Source organism: Micropterus dolomieu, linkage group LG13 (assembly GCF_021292245.1).
Source record: "Micropterus dolomieu isolate WLL.071019.BEF.003 ecotype Adirondacks linkage group LG13, ASM2129224v1, whole genome shotgun sequence".
NCBI classification, from domain to species: Eukaryota; Metazoa; Chordata; class Actinopteri; order Centrarchiformes; family Centrarchidae; genus Micropterus; species Micropterus dolomieu.
Window position 1 is genome coordinate 27431752 of NC_060162.1, and position 15794 is coordinate 27447545.

Sequence of the window (15794 nt, forward strand, 5' to 3'; positions counted from 1 at the left end):
AAAGATCATTTGGTTACCACATAGCAGTTTAATGATTCAAGGATTCATGGTATTATTTGTCACATTCCAAAGCGATAGGTGTGGTGAAATGCTCATACTCATCTCTACTTCATGTTTAATCCTCTTTAATCCTCCTAACACAAACTGAACCTAAAAGACGACATCATTGTTTTCCTGTGTCCAGACCAGGGGCCTCATTTATCAACGTAGCATACACCTTTTTCTAAGCAAACTTTGGGATTTATAAAAAAACAAACTTGACAGAGAATGTGCGGTCCTCCAGGGTAACTCTGAGCCATGCGTACGCATATGAACTGGAGAAATGAGAAACTTCGATCACACTGCAGAAAGATGAAACGGTTTGAAATGGATGCTATTGTGTAAAATTAATCAAAATATAACCTTTGAGTGTTGTATAAAACATAATATAATTTAATCCTATATGAGTTAATTTGCAAAAGCAGATAAAAGCTATTCTATAACAAATAAACAAACACCCGTTGGATTGATCTTCCCTGAAGTGTGCAATAAAAACATGATTTAATAATTTATTAAAAATGAGATCTCTCATCCTCTTTGATACTCCCTCACACAAAAAGAACAATGATTTAGGATAATAAACACAAACGGAGATAGCCTTCAATATGTTGTACAGTTTAATCGGGGATCATTTTAATTTGATCTGTAATTAATACTTGCATGCAGTGCAATTTATTCTCACAAATAAGGTGAACAGTAGGACAAATTACATTTACACGTTTTCAATGCCTCAGTCCAGCAAATATGAGAGCATAGTTTAATATATTGTTATCACATGTTTGTTGCCTCATCCCGGGCATTTGAGCCAAATGCTGTGCCAGCGTGCTCATCTGTGTCCCTGCCCACCGCCATCATCTCAGGAGGGTTTCCCTTTCCTGCAAGTCACTCATCAAGGGGGTCGTGCTCAGTAGCCCCCTTTCCTCTGGTGCACAAAAATTGTGTGTGTGTGTCTTTTCTCTTACTTCAACCTCCCCACCAAGAACTTTAATCTCCCACTGGGTGCAGTCAGTATATATTAATATTAATTTGGGGCGTTTCATAGGGAGCTATGGGCGGCCTCACGTGCGCCAACTTTCTAGTTGATTGTGATTTATAAAGGGAAATCGGCGTGGGACGTGTGTGGGCACTGTGTTATTTTCATTGGTTAATCACAGTGTACGCTTGTAATGAGATGTTTGGCTAGTGTTAAAGAAAGATGGTTGTCATGATGAAATATGAAAACACTGACTGCTATAATCAGACAGGACATGAAATGTCAGTGAAGTAGCGATGCGTATATCCACGTAGCACCGGGCTGCACAACTCTCAACACCAGAATACTGGAAACTGGGTCACGCATGAAGGTAAACATCACATGGAAATTGTAAAAATGTTTCCAGTTTATATGCATTTAGAACACTGACATCAGAGATTCACGAGCTCTGAGTCTGAAAATCCCTAAGGTACTCCAACTGTTGCAACACAAATACATTTAAGGCATTCCTGTCTCTGAGCCCAGGGAAAACACACACACACACACACACGTTCACTTCCAACAATAGATGTTGGAACAACATGACAAGGACACGGTGAGTCAGAGGAGGAGACAAACATGTAAACAACTCTGTGATGTTAACGTTTGTTCTCGGTTACTGCGAGGAGGGGGCATACAGTACTTACCACATTGAATTCTGGGTAATTACCAACCTCATGTCAAAGTCAGTTCCTGGTGATAAGAGATCTCAAGGTCGTTTCTGTTGATATTATCTTGTTATTTCATCATCCTGCCTACCCGCTATATACCAGTTTGTACAAATGACTACCCACAAGTTACCTAGAAAGTATAAAATATCATTAACCTGGGACACATGCAGAACGGGCATCAGGTGGTATGTTTGTTTTTTTCTGTCCTCAGCTGTAAGTAGTGACTTCCTCTCAGGCTGCATGCAGTGACAACTACTTCCACCAGTCAGAGGGTAGGGCAGCCTCTATGAAGCCTGAAGCGAGGGCAAAAACAGCAGACGAAACAGCCGAGGCTGCTCATAAAGCTCACTGCTGTAAGAGTACGAGAATAACTGATGAGCATATTTCTTATCATTTCAGAGTTTCTTTTGTGTGGGTTATGGCAGCTGGACAGTGAAGTGCAGCACACACTGCTGGATTTGTCACAGCATGTGACACCTTTGACATTGCACATATTCATTTGATCCATTCTTATTGTAAAAATATTGATTAGAGCAGTTTTTAAAAACTTCAAATTAAAACAAAAAACAGTTGTGATCACCTAATCAGTATCTTAAACCAAACTACGTGTAATTTGTGCAATGTAAACGATAACTCCTGAATTTCAGCAAATAACACTGATGACACAACTGCGGTCCGGCCTTCTTGTCCCCACTCCCACAGTGACTATTACGTCTCCCCTAAACTTCCAGCACCACTGGCAACTACGTGAGAATGAATTTTGACACACTATTCCAGTAGTCATCTATCTGCACACGACTAAAAGACACGTCCTCTCTGCGGTGCAGCTGCGGTGTAAAATAAAAGCCAAACCTGTGTGTCTGTTCTCAAGCGTCCCGCAGCAATAAAGTTCAGAAGGGTAAATATTATTCAGCCTTGTTAGTCTGACTCCACTGCTTCCTGTGAGCTTTTCTCAGAATAATAACGCTGTCACATCACTGATCAGACACCAGCCACCTTCAAACACAGCTGAGATCTAAATATGTTGACTGTATTTTGACTTGAATATGTTTTTAAAATCTCCCGTGGGCTTTTTCAGTCTCTGCAGCACACGTTTTACTTCTCTTCTAAGATTTTGGGGGATTTTTTCTAGTTTTTAAGTTAAAGGGAAAAACTCACAGCAGCAGGAAGTTAATCAGCTCTCAGTTTGACTCTACCTGACTTCGCGTCCAATAACATGTCAGAACAGAGCTGTTACTGTTGTTAATGACAAGGTCTGACTGACTTAGGAGGGGAATGGTCGACTGCTTTCAGCATTAATATCCATTGAGTCGGCCTTCAGACTGACACACAAACCTCCTGACATCAGTCTTCACAGTCATCCTCCCTCCCTGCCTGCGACTGCCTCTTTTATTTTGGAAAGATAATTTAACTTGGATTATTTTAGAAGAAACAAGATGAACAAACGTTGAACTGTCAGAACTGCGTTTATATAAATATGATGGTGAGGATGTAAAGAAAGAGGAAGCCTATAAGCTAGGCACAAAAACCTCCACATGAGAAGAATTTCACAGTTTCAGTCATAAAATATATGTGAGTTTGCGTTGAATAAGGTTGCTGATTGAAAACCTGGTCTCCAACAAATGCTACTAAATGGGAAATGTAAGGTGAAAGTGAAGGTTCAGGAGGCTGTTTGGGTTAGTCAGTAAGTCAATAATAGCAACAAAAGTAACTTAATGTCATGATCCTGTCCTGAGGTTGTCTGTGTTATATTATTTTGGCCGTATCTTCTCTGTGTTTTGATTCTTGGTTATCTGTTTCTGGATTTTGGTTCCTGATTCTGAGGTTTTGGTTTTGTATCTGCATTTTAGTCCTGTCATCTGTTGAGTTTAGTTCACAGTGAGTTTACTTATTGATCAGTTCGGTATCTGTTATATAGTCTGTTGGGTTTGGGGTTATAGTCCTGTCTGTCTGTTGTCTTGTATCCAACATCTAGTTTTTGTTGAGTGTCTGGGTAATTTTCTACCCAGAAGTCAAACTTTTATAAGAATGAACAGAGCCCCACCTCCTCTTCATACATCCATGACATCAGTAGTGTGCAGTGTCAATGCAGTATCTATGTGTACAATGCTCACAGTAACAGTGCATGCTAATTGTAATATTTACCAGGTTCACAATCTCACTTTAGCGTGTTAGCATGCAAATTAGCACAAACCTGATAAAAGGCTAGTGGGAATCTCCCTCGTTTTGCAGTATTTGGTCATAAACCAAAGTGATCCTGTATGAACCCTCAGTGTCTGTAGCACATTTCATGGCAACCCACCTCTCATAATTGTTGTTTGATTCATCCAAAAACAACAGTGTGATACAAATACACTTCCATTATTCTGTCTTTAGATTTATTGAAATTACCTTATGTTTAGATTCAGCTCTTCTTCATCAAAACTGCAGCTGAGATAAATAAACCCAGTTTGTCTAATTCATACATGAAGCAGTTCAGATGTCTCTTACCGTCTTGGAAAGTTTATTTTAGTTTTGTATTTGAGACATAGGCTAAATGGAAACAGGAGCGTGTAGCTAATGCTAAAACAAACCTGTAAGCACTGACAGCTAACATGAATCAACAGCTTATTGCTTTGATCTCTGCTGCTCGGAGAGATTATTATCTACAGTAGCTGAATTTAAAAAGATGACTGACAACACATGTAATAATAATAACACATCATTTACACTGTGAACGGATCAGAAAATCTAACTTGGCCTGAATCAGCTGCATCTTTGGATAGTTTCTGTTTTAAAAAGCAGCAAAGAAGAAGATGTGGATTGACAGGACGTTCCGAGCAGTGAGATGTTAAACCAGGACAGAACTTTCTGCTTCGGGGAAAAACAAACCTTCAGAAACACAGCCAGGCTTCCTGTCGCTCTTCAGTCAGGTTGAATATAAACACAGCAATCTGTCCGTCCATCAGTGGCAGCCATCTGACTCCTCCGGAGTCAAAAATAATAATGAATCTTCTAACTTCAACTGCAATATAATGCTGCCAGTGACACCACACAGCCAAACATGGCTTATAATTTGTTGTTTAACAGTGTTGTGGAATGAGGAACACGAGGCTACAAGTCTGAGATTTTGTGCTGCTGGAAGTCTTCTGTAGGTTAGGTCCACTCCCCAGTAAAAGTGCTGAATTCTTCCAGAAGGCAGAACATGTTGTGCTAAGAGTGCAGGGAGCTGAGCGTCTGCCATGTTTTAAGCTTGAAAAAAGTCTTAATTTACCCAAAGGAAAAATTGGTCCTACTTACGATGGACAAGAACTAGACAGCTTCATGCAACGGATTAAATTTAGACGTCTATCTGATGTCTGACTATTAGTGACACCATAGTCAAAGTCTATCTTTGTACAACCGGCCCCGCATCTATTAACTGCCAAAGCTTCTCTCTCTCACTCACTGTTTGGATCAGGCTATGGGCTCTTTCCATCTGTGTGTGTCATTTACATTACATAGATTTTTACAGTTACCAGACAATGGATTTCAGATGCAATTTTGTCTGCAACAGTGGCCACACGGTGAGTAATCAGGAGCAAAGGATCATTTTTATTGTACTATATTTCTCTCTCCATATGTTTGCTCCTACACAGGAACGCTTTAAATACATACTGCACTTGTCCAAACATGCAACAGTTAGTGATGCTTATCTTCCATTATACAAAGGATGGAAAAGCCACTGTGCGGCCCTTTAGTAAATTAGGAAAACAAACAGAATTTCACTATTAACACTACGAAAAAGGGGTTAAAATTCTTGTTAAATGTTCCCCCTGGACACACTTCAGCTAAGAACGCTGAATCTCTGGCGTTCGCACCTCAAGGTAAAGTGCAATTCTACACAACATCAAAAAATCAAGCAGATATCCTAGTGGGTATTCCAGAAGAAAACACATGGTGGAAAATACAGCATTCATTGCAGAACTCCCAAAGGTATTCTCCTTTTTTGTTGCTCCCCACTACAGTCTCGCTGTACGCCGCCTCAACTCACTCGTTAGATGAAGGCACCACTATCCCCCTAACTCTCATGAAAGTGTCAAATTTAATGACCATAATACAATAAAAGAAAACTGCATTTAAAGAGAGGCAGAGATATTGCAGCAACATGCTGGTCTGTTGAGAGACGTGTTTAGATCCTGTGTTTAATTAGCAGTACTGCAATATAAAAAGACTCCATAACAGGTTAAAGTCCAGGGGTCGTATTACAGAAAGTTCCTATTTTAAATCTTAAGTTAAGATAGGAAGAGTCTAAGATAGGATTTCAATTTGGTATAACAGAAGCAAATCTTAACTAACTTTAAGAATCCTGTCTTATCGTTCTTCATCATATCTTATCTCAGGTAAGAAAATGCTACTTTATCCAGCATTGTGTATCAACTTTTATGTTGGTTACCTAGCAACCAACGCCGCTTCTACTTTTATCATCTCACCAAACTAAACAACCATTTTTTCTTCATTTTTATTAAAACATTCTGAATCATAAATTGTAAAAGAATAGATGTCGGTAACCTCTCTCGAGACAGTCTCTGCCGCATGCTATCAAAAGGAAAATAAGTAGCCCACACTGACAAGTGATGGATAGAGAGAAAGGCAGCTCTTGTGTCTACAGAGTAGAAGATAACCGGTGGTGGCTCCTCCTGTGCTTATTACCGACCCCGACAGAAACCCCTATTGTGGGTCTCTTCGGTAAAGTGGATTATGACGTAATAAAGGCTGTGGGCTAACGTTTTTCATAGTTTTCTTGTTTTTACCGATCTTATCATGGACTTGCATTAGGATACATTTGTTACGTCTAGCCTTTACATTATGTTAGCCTATACAATGATGCATTATTTAGCCTTAAAGCCTTTTCTACAAACAAAATGTCATCAAAACACAGAACAACGCTAGGATCTGGCATAAGCCTCACAATGAATAAGTTCCACTTGTTGACATTTTGTTGATTTTGTGAAAGTAATAAAAGAGCAGCCCGGTGGTTTAAAGAAGTTAGCACTACCTGGTGGAAAAGAGAAAGTTAGGACAACTTAACAGTTATCCTAAAGTTAGTACAAACCCCATGTGTACACTCAAACCAACAGCGAGTGTATGTACTAACAAGTACTGTGTTATGTCATCACCATGAATACATCCACTGTAGTTTATTTGGACTCAGTCCCACACACACCGTCCTGCTGCCCCAAATACTCACTAGAGCGCCACATGTGGATTAATCCCCAACAAATGCACTGTTTCCTCCTGTTTGTTTGATAAAAACTAAAGTGAGCAGCTGTTTTAGGAAATTAGTGAGGCTTTCAAATCATGAAACTATATATTCTTGAAGATTTAAATCTTCAGTAGGAACCATCCAGAGCTGAGAGCCACACACATTGTTGGGTTTGGTCTGTTCACGGGATTTGTGAACATTAACTAGAATATATCGCCAGCCTTAGACTTTACAGAGCTGGACTCAGGAAATGATTAGCCTAGCTTAGCATAAAGACTGAAAAAAGCTAGCTTGGCTCTGTCCAAAGTAAAAAAATAAAAGCCTATAACCTCACTTACCGCCGAGCCCTTCTGTGCATCATTTCCAAATAAAACGTGTGTGTCCGGATCCAGTTGGCGAGCAAATGTTTTGGTTTTGGTCTCCGTACAATGGTGCCATACCTGGTAACCTCACTGTGACTACAAGGCTTCAGGAAGCTGCCCCCAAATGATTAAATCCCCGTCAGAGTTTGTGTACAGCTGACCACATTACATCTGTCTTTGTTCTGCTGCTTGACGATCACTTAACTACATTAAATCAGATTATTATTGAGTTTCCATCGATCTGTTGTATGTTTCATTTGAATTCTTTCAGCACACACACAAACTGAGTCTGATCCATTGTCAGTGCAGGAGCCACTAATTTCACACCGACCGGTTCAGAGAGAGAGAACAAAGCACAGAGTGAAGAAAAACAGGAAAAAACAGAGGGAGAGAGGCTCTCTGCTCATCCTCTGCCTCTCTCTGTTTCACTCTCGAGCCACCCACCTCTCTCTCTCCTTCTTACTGTCTATGTCTCTCGTCCCCTCTTTCTCTGGCGCATTCTCAGTGATGTATGGCTGCCATCACTGAAAATAATGACTTGTCTTCCCGTAATCTTTTATTTCACTGCAAGGCCAAGGAGGAGAGAGAGGAGCAAAAAGAAAGGAGAAAAGAGCAAAGAGAATAGAGGAAGAGGAGAAACTAGAAGAAAATGAGTAAGTGGAGGCTGCTGCAAGATAGCGTCTTCTACTCTCTCTGGAGGGGGAAGAAGAAGGAAGAGAGGGAAAAGGTGGGGAGGAGGATGATGAGGTGGAAGATAAACTGTCATTTCTGTGGATGCAGGAGGAGGAAGAAGAGGAAAAGAAGTAGAAATTAGCCGTGTTTCCATCACCATTTTTTTATGCGCATTTTGAAGTGTCACATTAGAAAAGGTGGATGGAAACGGCAAAATTCCGGGGAAAAAATCCTGAATTTCCCAAAAAAAAGTTTTTATGCTCACTTGAGGTGGTTTTTGCCTTTGTCAAAAAAGAGTTAATGCGTTAAATGGAAGATGGAAACTATTTTGCTGAATAAGTTCTGATGTAGCAAACTTGATCACGTCTGATCAGCTGTTTCCTCTGTCGGCATCTTGTCAGATATTCCCATAACGTGCGGAGACATGGCTGGTAGCTGTTTGCCTGCATGAAACACATTCCTGATGATCCATGGTCCTCAAGTCCATGCGACTGGTTTTGTTTCTGGTTTGGAACCCATACGTCTTCTTTATTACAGCCACGTGTAACGTGAACTACTAACGTATCTACGCATGCCGTAGCCTGGTTTATTCGCTCCAAACCAGCTGATACAAATGCACGTAATTCATATTTACTTTTTCTTTTTCTTTCATATTTACTTTTTTGAAACATTTCAAAAGTCTGGTTAAAATTCGCATGACATTTGGATGGAAACATGGCTACTGAAGAGGGTGAAGATAACTGTAACCGAGTATCAGCTCAGCATGTATGTGTTTTACAAGGATGTTTTAAATAGTGAACAAGCTGATCAGATCTCAGATTTACTGAGACAGAACCAGTCTCAGATTTACTCAATATGAAGAACGTTATGTTTCCCTTTACAGTATAGTAAAGGAAAAAGTTTGCAAATCACATAAAATATTTTGAACAATTTAATATTTTTAAGATTTTTAATAATATAAAATGAATATGTACTTTACATATTCATTTTTATATTTTTTAAAATCTTATTGTCAATGAGATATGATTCTTGACCTGCAGTAATTGCTTTATCTTTCTTACATGTTCTGGCTACTATGTTAACTGTTAACATCTTGGAAACAGACACCTATTTCCAGGAAAAACACCTAAAATAATACCCAAAATGATTCAGAAATAACTCCTCAACCATGAGGCCTAGATGCATAATTGTGGTCTGAGAGGTCAGAAGCTAAGGAATCTGACTCTGAACTGTAAATTAACCTATTTATTTTGCTATTAAAAAGTAAATGGGAAAGAGATTTTCTTCCTCGCCTGGTAATAAATCTATATTGTAATATCACCATCAAAACCATCATCCTGTACATTATAATCCAACTGAATATCGTCTAATACACCTGGAATACAACAGTAGGGGAGAGCGGGGTGATTTGAGCCTGCAGGAAAGTTGAGCCACCCCTTATTTCTCGGCAACCATAGATAAAATTGCTTATATGATTTCACATTTTTGAAGAGTTAATCATCCTTCATTTTGATGAGAATGAAACCTTTGAGCTCAGAGGGATTGCGCAATACCAAGATGGCGGCCGGGCGATATTTTCAGCAAAAATGGCAAAAGTCTGCGGTTGTAACTATATATGTATATTGATAAATAATACATTTTATTTATAGGCGCCATTCTGAACAGTCAAGGTCACCTCACAAAATAGAATAAAACAGGTCCACGATGTAATTATAATTATATAATCGATAAAATTAACAACTATAATTACAGTGCATAAAATCAGGGTCCATAACTGGAAACAAAGATTGCTGTGACCTGATAGATAGTGATCACGTGGGATATGCCAGTTTAAAAAATGCGTTTTCAGGCGTGATTTAAAAATGGAAAGCAAGTCAGTTGATGCGTTTGTTGTTATAATTATCTGGCTAATAACTCTGAGTTTAGTGAGTGATATGAGTTCACCAGCTGATCAGAGTTGGAGCTGAGCTTTCTTTAGAGTGGTCAGACGACAGTGCAGGATGAGATGAGAGATATCTGGATGACAATAACTGCAGCTACGTACAGTGATTACAGAGCAATTTATATTGTGATATAAGCTCATTTAGATGCTTGGTGTTTGATGTGGATGAAAATGGTTGGTTTAAGATTCTAGATGAGCCTCCTAGCTTCAGCTTCAGGTGTGTGGCATGCATAGGGTGAAAATACTAGGATCAGACACGGACTTCTTATTTGCATTTTGCACGAAAATCGATCGTCTGTGTTTAAGCACCAAAGCAAATTTCCTGTATGTGTAAACCCACTTGGCAAAAAAGCTGTTTCTGGTTCTTAATACATGAAACACCTTCAAACACGATAATTTTAAGAGCACTGATATAAGTGCTTTTAACTGTGTGTTTGGCTATACCTACAAGAAGGTCTCGAAGACTTAGGATGACTTACACAGCATTGTTTACCGGCTGGGAAGACTAGCATACACAATGTAGTAAACAAAATCTCACAAATCCCTCTTGGTCCACAATATTTATCCCTTTGCTCTGCCATACAAGGTCATTCTTTAATGGCCTAAAGCTGAACAGCCAATCTGCTGGGTGTTACACTCCTGTGCATTACCTAAGTCACGCTGAAGTCTGGAGGTTTCATGCATTGCATTCTAAGTGGAGACAGTGAGTCTGTAAACATATGAGAAAACACAGTCATCTACTAGCCTTGAGCCTGAACTACAGTGTTTCCCTATCAGCCAGCTGTCGTCACCCTGACAGGGAGAGAGGCCGAGGCAAGGAGCTCTGTCTTAAGAAATAAAGAATCGTTCTACGTTCTGGGGTCTTCTAGTGAACAAGAGCATGACCTGTATATGACCCGTACCTCACCTGTTACCCGAATAAAGCCCACTAAAAAAAGGGTTGTTTCTGCTCTTCTTCAGAAAGGACTATACACATCTGCAACATGCAGTTAACTCAGGACCAGTGGGGGCACAGGGTCAGCACGAGACTCGGAACAAACAACAATATTGAGACTCAAGACATTATGTCATGTGTGCTACGACATTCCATCATTAATTTGTAACACGTTGCTTGCTTGCTCTCCTTGGAAAAAAGGTCTATGGAAGAGGAAGAGAAATTGATTGATAAACTCCTGTTTTTGCTGGAGTTATCTGGGTATACTGACAATATAGAAGCCACCTTGAGTGTCATCCTGTTCATGTATGTTTACGAAATGAAAAAAAATTTAAAATTTAAATTTCTCACAGAAGATATTCTGGTGTTGGCCAGAAATTATTCATATGTGACCACTTGTGGAGACCGTCCTCCCAAGACAAGACACCCTGCCTAAGCAGGTGGTTACGTTCTCTAACATTAACCAAATGATTATAATTGTAACCATGACAGCGAAGGTCCCCTAAACTTAGCCACAGTTTGCCACAGCATAAGAGTGGTTTAAAAGATGGATGGATGGACTTATTTTATTTCATAAAATAATAAAGAAATAATGGTAATAAAAATCTAAATTGTATTTGTTTTATTTACCTCAGACAAACTGGTGATTTGGAGCTGTATAAAGATGTCATGTATGTAATATATATATATACATATATATTGTACTTTCACTGGCGACCCGTCCAGGGTGTACGCCGCCTTTCGCCCAATGTAAGCTGGGATTGGCTCCAGCCCCCCACGCAGGATAAGCGGTTGACGATGGACGGATGGATGGATATTATACTTTCAGTAACTCAATGTATTATATAAGATAAAATTATTATTACTTGTACTTCCGTTTGTTTTCAGTCGTTCAGAGTTTTACTGTTTGCGCTGAGTTCCTACTAAAATTAATAAATTTTTCTTTTTTCGTGGCTTAAAAAAATCAGTATGTATCTAAAAATCAGTAGGAGTAAAAATAAGAATATTTATTTTTAATTAAAATGTTCTTACCTATTTCATGCTTTATTTCTTATGCAGTAAATGTGTTTTAACAATGTGGAAAGCCCTGCAACTTCTATTTCGTTCTTTTGCATTATCAGTTATTATAAACAAGTGTGGACATGACCTTTGAGCTACGTTTAATTAGCAAGAAACCGAACAATCAGTCAACCTCGTCATCTCTTTCTAAAACGAGCTCAGCCGAGTTTAAAGCTGCTGCTCGTTGGACTCGTTAACATCGTCTCCTTCGTTAAGATCTCTCCGCTCATTAAGCCTCTCCTTATTGGGCCGTCTTCTGACCTTGGAGTTTTGGTTTTTGGCATGGCGGCCTAACGAGCGCGCTCAGAGCGTCCTGTCAGCATATGGAGGGGCTGGCCGGGCCTGCTGGATGAGGGGTGAGACTCCACAGGAAGAGCTGGAACCGCTCCAGAAGGAGATACCCCGCCAAAATAAAGAACATGTTTGTTGGAACTGATTGTCTTATTCTACTTGTATCACGTTTGTGTTTCTTCTATGTTCCCGTATCCTCCTTTGTCTTTATTTTTTCTTGCAAAATAGTATTTTTATTATCGTCTAATTCTAATTTTATTATATATTTTTAGCTATTTGTGTTTTGTTACGTTTGCTTATATATATGTTGAATAAAGCATATCTTATTTCTTACATTTTTATTTAGATTTGTGTCTCTGTCTCTGACAGTGAGACTGAATCTCTGCCTCTTCATACAGAAACAACATCTGACTGAAGATTCTCCTCTGAGCTTCTATTAACACCAGCAGCAAGTTCTTCAGTGGAAACAGTTCAAATCTGCCGCAAAACAAACAGTCAGTTCCTCCTTCAGGAGGGTTCTTATTATTATTTTCCTTCAGTGTTGACAGGCTGAGTGGAGTCTGTCCTACACCGTATGGTGAGCGATGAGACTCACACTCGAGGCTGTGTGTGTTGGCAGTGGCTGTGATGTTGTGGGTAATTTGGGCAGATTTGGCAGAAGTCGTGCCAACGAGACTCAGTGCCTGCAGAGACCGGACAGGAACTAATGACCTTCACACACACATTACACACCAACCATATGTTTCTATGTGTGTGTGTGTGTGTGTGTGAGTGTGAGTGAGTGAGTGAGAGAGAGAGATTAGGGAGTGTGTGTCTAGTTTCTGTGTAGTCACTTTGCTTTGTTTTGTGACTTTAGAAATCATTATGATCATATTCTGATATTAAACATCAAAACATACACAATACACCTACACCTCAATTACAGAAATGTGTTGGCTACCACATGCTTCTTTCACAAATCTGTAGTTCTTTGTGTTCTACAAGAATGAAAACACAGAGGAAGAAAGAACAAACATTGGAGAGATGGGCTGAAATCAAGCGGGAACTGTCAGGTCTGAAAACAGAAGCCAAGTGCCTTAAATTTCTATTCTTTCTAACAGCAAAGTCAATGAGAAAATGAGGCTACTTCTCAGCTGATGTATTACCTCAGCAAACACTTTCCTAATGAGTTTATGGTCTCAATGGCTAGTTTCAAGTCTTCTTTAATACAGCATGATGCTCATTTAGTAATTTATGGCCTCATTTAGAGTAAAACAGACAATAAAGCAGTGTATATTTCAGGGCGTGGCTACCTTGTGATTGACAAGTCGCTGTTACAGCAACCTGTCTAGCGTAGCAATATGAATCGTTCCCCAGTTCCACCCTCTCGTCCAAATATGGTCACTTCTGGTTCCAAACCACAAAGAAGGTGACGGACAAAATGCCAAACTTAGAGGGATTCAAAACAGTAGTCCACAAACCAGTGGGTGACGTCACTGTGGTTACATCCACAACAGTGAAATGGACCTTTTTTTTAAAAGGAAAAAACTGCCTGTCAAGCTAAATTTGGAGGAATTATGAATATTTCATTTGACAGGATGATCAGAATATACTGTTAAGTGTTTGTGGACAGAGTTAATTCATCTCTGTCATCACTTTAGAAATCATAATGTTTATGTTGTATTGCACTGTACAGTGTACTATATAGTTTATATTATACAGCAAGAGCTCAGTGGACATACTGAAATGGCAGTTTATATGCACTCTTATGTAAAGCTAAACTCAGACACGCCCTCAAAAACACACTGAGCTGCAGCACACAGTGACAAGACGTCCGTCAGTTGCCTCTCCTCTCCCTTCCAAACACTAGCTACCCTCCAGGCAGTCAGAGGACATAAAGTTGTTCCTGTGATGTAGAGACAGAGCTCAGTTAAAACTTTATGGATGAAAGAGTCTTTTGTTACAGATTAATAACTCACCACTCTGAAACTCTTGCTCCAGTCCATGTTGCTAAGCTGGTAAGGGGAACATATACAGCTGAACCAAAGCCGTGTTTACCGGCTTCTCATGACCCACCCTACTCTGCTTCTGATTGGCTAGTAGTCCTTAACTAGGAACTGTGCATGTGCAACTCCCAACAAAGATCTTGTAGAGGCAAGATGTATCACTCCATAGCTAAAACGAAGCCTTCAACACAGGGTGAAAAGAGGAGCTGCAGCTACGTGCAGTATGACAAAATATGGTGGGTTTTTTGAAAATGAAACCATGTAAACCTGTTCTGGTAAAACCCCTAAATCAGATGGGGGATAGTAATTGATTGTAATCCAATACACTTTTTGTTAAAATCAGTGAAAATCTTCTTACGGTTTGTTAGCTTTTCATTTCGAAAAAAAATCCAGTTTTCCTACACAGCACTGGCGTGTAGTTCTATACACCGGCATATTGGAAAGTGCTGTGAAGAAGGAGAGATAGCTCAGAAACATCCAAAGAGGAAAACGTCTTAAGAGGATAAACAGAGAAGAAAGTTGTATGACCAGGTAAGGGCACAGGTGTTTCAAAGCTGGAGAAATGTTTCTAATATCAACAGTTCTTCTGCTAGAATCACTTACTCCCCATTTAATAGCTAAAAAATGATGTAACAACTCTTTGAGGCCAAAACATATTTTAAAAAATATAAATCAATGAGAGGCATTTAAAGACATTTCCTGAGCTGCAGACTGTTTGAACTGACATGTCAACTTATTAACTTAACAGAAACTGCTGCCTGACATCTCAACACTCAGCTGTGGGTGTGCTTGCGTGTGCGTGTTCATCTTAGTGTATTTCTGTGCTTCTCTCTCTCTTTCTGATCAATACATCTTGTCAGGCAGTGGTTGATAGATTATTGATTGTAATCAGCATGTCCTCTGTGTGTGCAGACAGCCTCTAATTCCTCTGTCAATCTGCCTGACCGCTCATCTCACACAAATACACACACACACACATACACACACAGTATTAACTCCCAAAGACGTACTATTTTCATTATTTAAACCTACAAAAATGAACAAATCATTTTAAATTAATATAAAGTAACCTCAATGTTATCTGAATAGAATCAGCTATTCATATACTGTATTTCTCCCAGGAATGTCTTCAAATCCCACAGAAACATTTTGTGATTTGCGCCTGAAAGATTCCATCTTCCTAAAAAAAGGGTTAAAACATTTCTCACATCTTCCTGAAACATCAGCTGCAATAACCATCGATATTAAAGGGGCTATATGTAATTTAATGAAATAAATCACTTTGGTAGCACTTTATAATAACTACACACTATAAAGCATTAGTTAAGTATTAGTAAATACGGAATCATCATTTATAAAGCATTGTTCATACATTAATACACATTAGTAAGTCATTCAAAAACAGAGTTCTAAATGTTTTATTCTTTGTTATCTACACATTATGAAGCAGTTAAGTACATTTTAATTCATCATTTATAAACCATTGTTCTTATGTTAATACACATTAGTAAGTCATTTATAAACATAGTTGTATATGTTGTATTCTTTATTAATAAGCTCATCTATAATGTGCTTAATAATTGTATTTTCATACTTTATACAT

General features: G+C 39.1%; 1 protein-coding gene across 1 annotated transcript in view; it reads right to left on the reverse strand.

Annotated features, from left to right (window-relative positions):
* The window catches only part of dcc (DCC netrin 1 receptor), a 370318-nt gene that overhangs the window by 229839 nt on the left and 124685 nt on the right, over positions 1-15794 (reverse strand). The window lies entirely within an intron of this gene.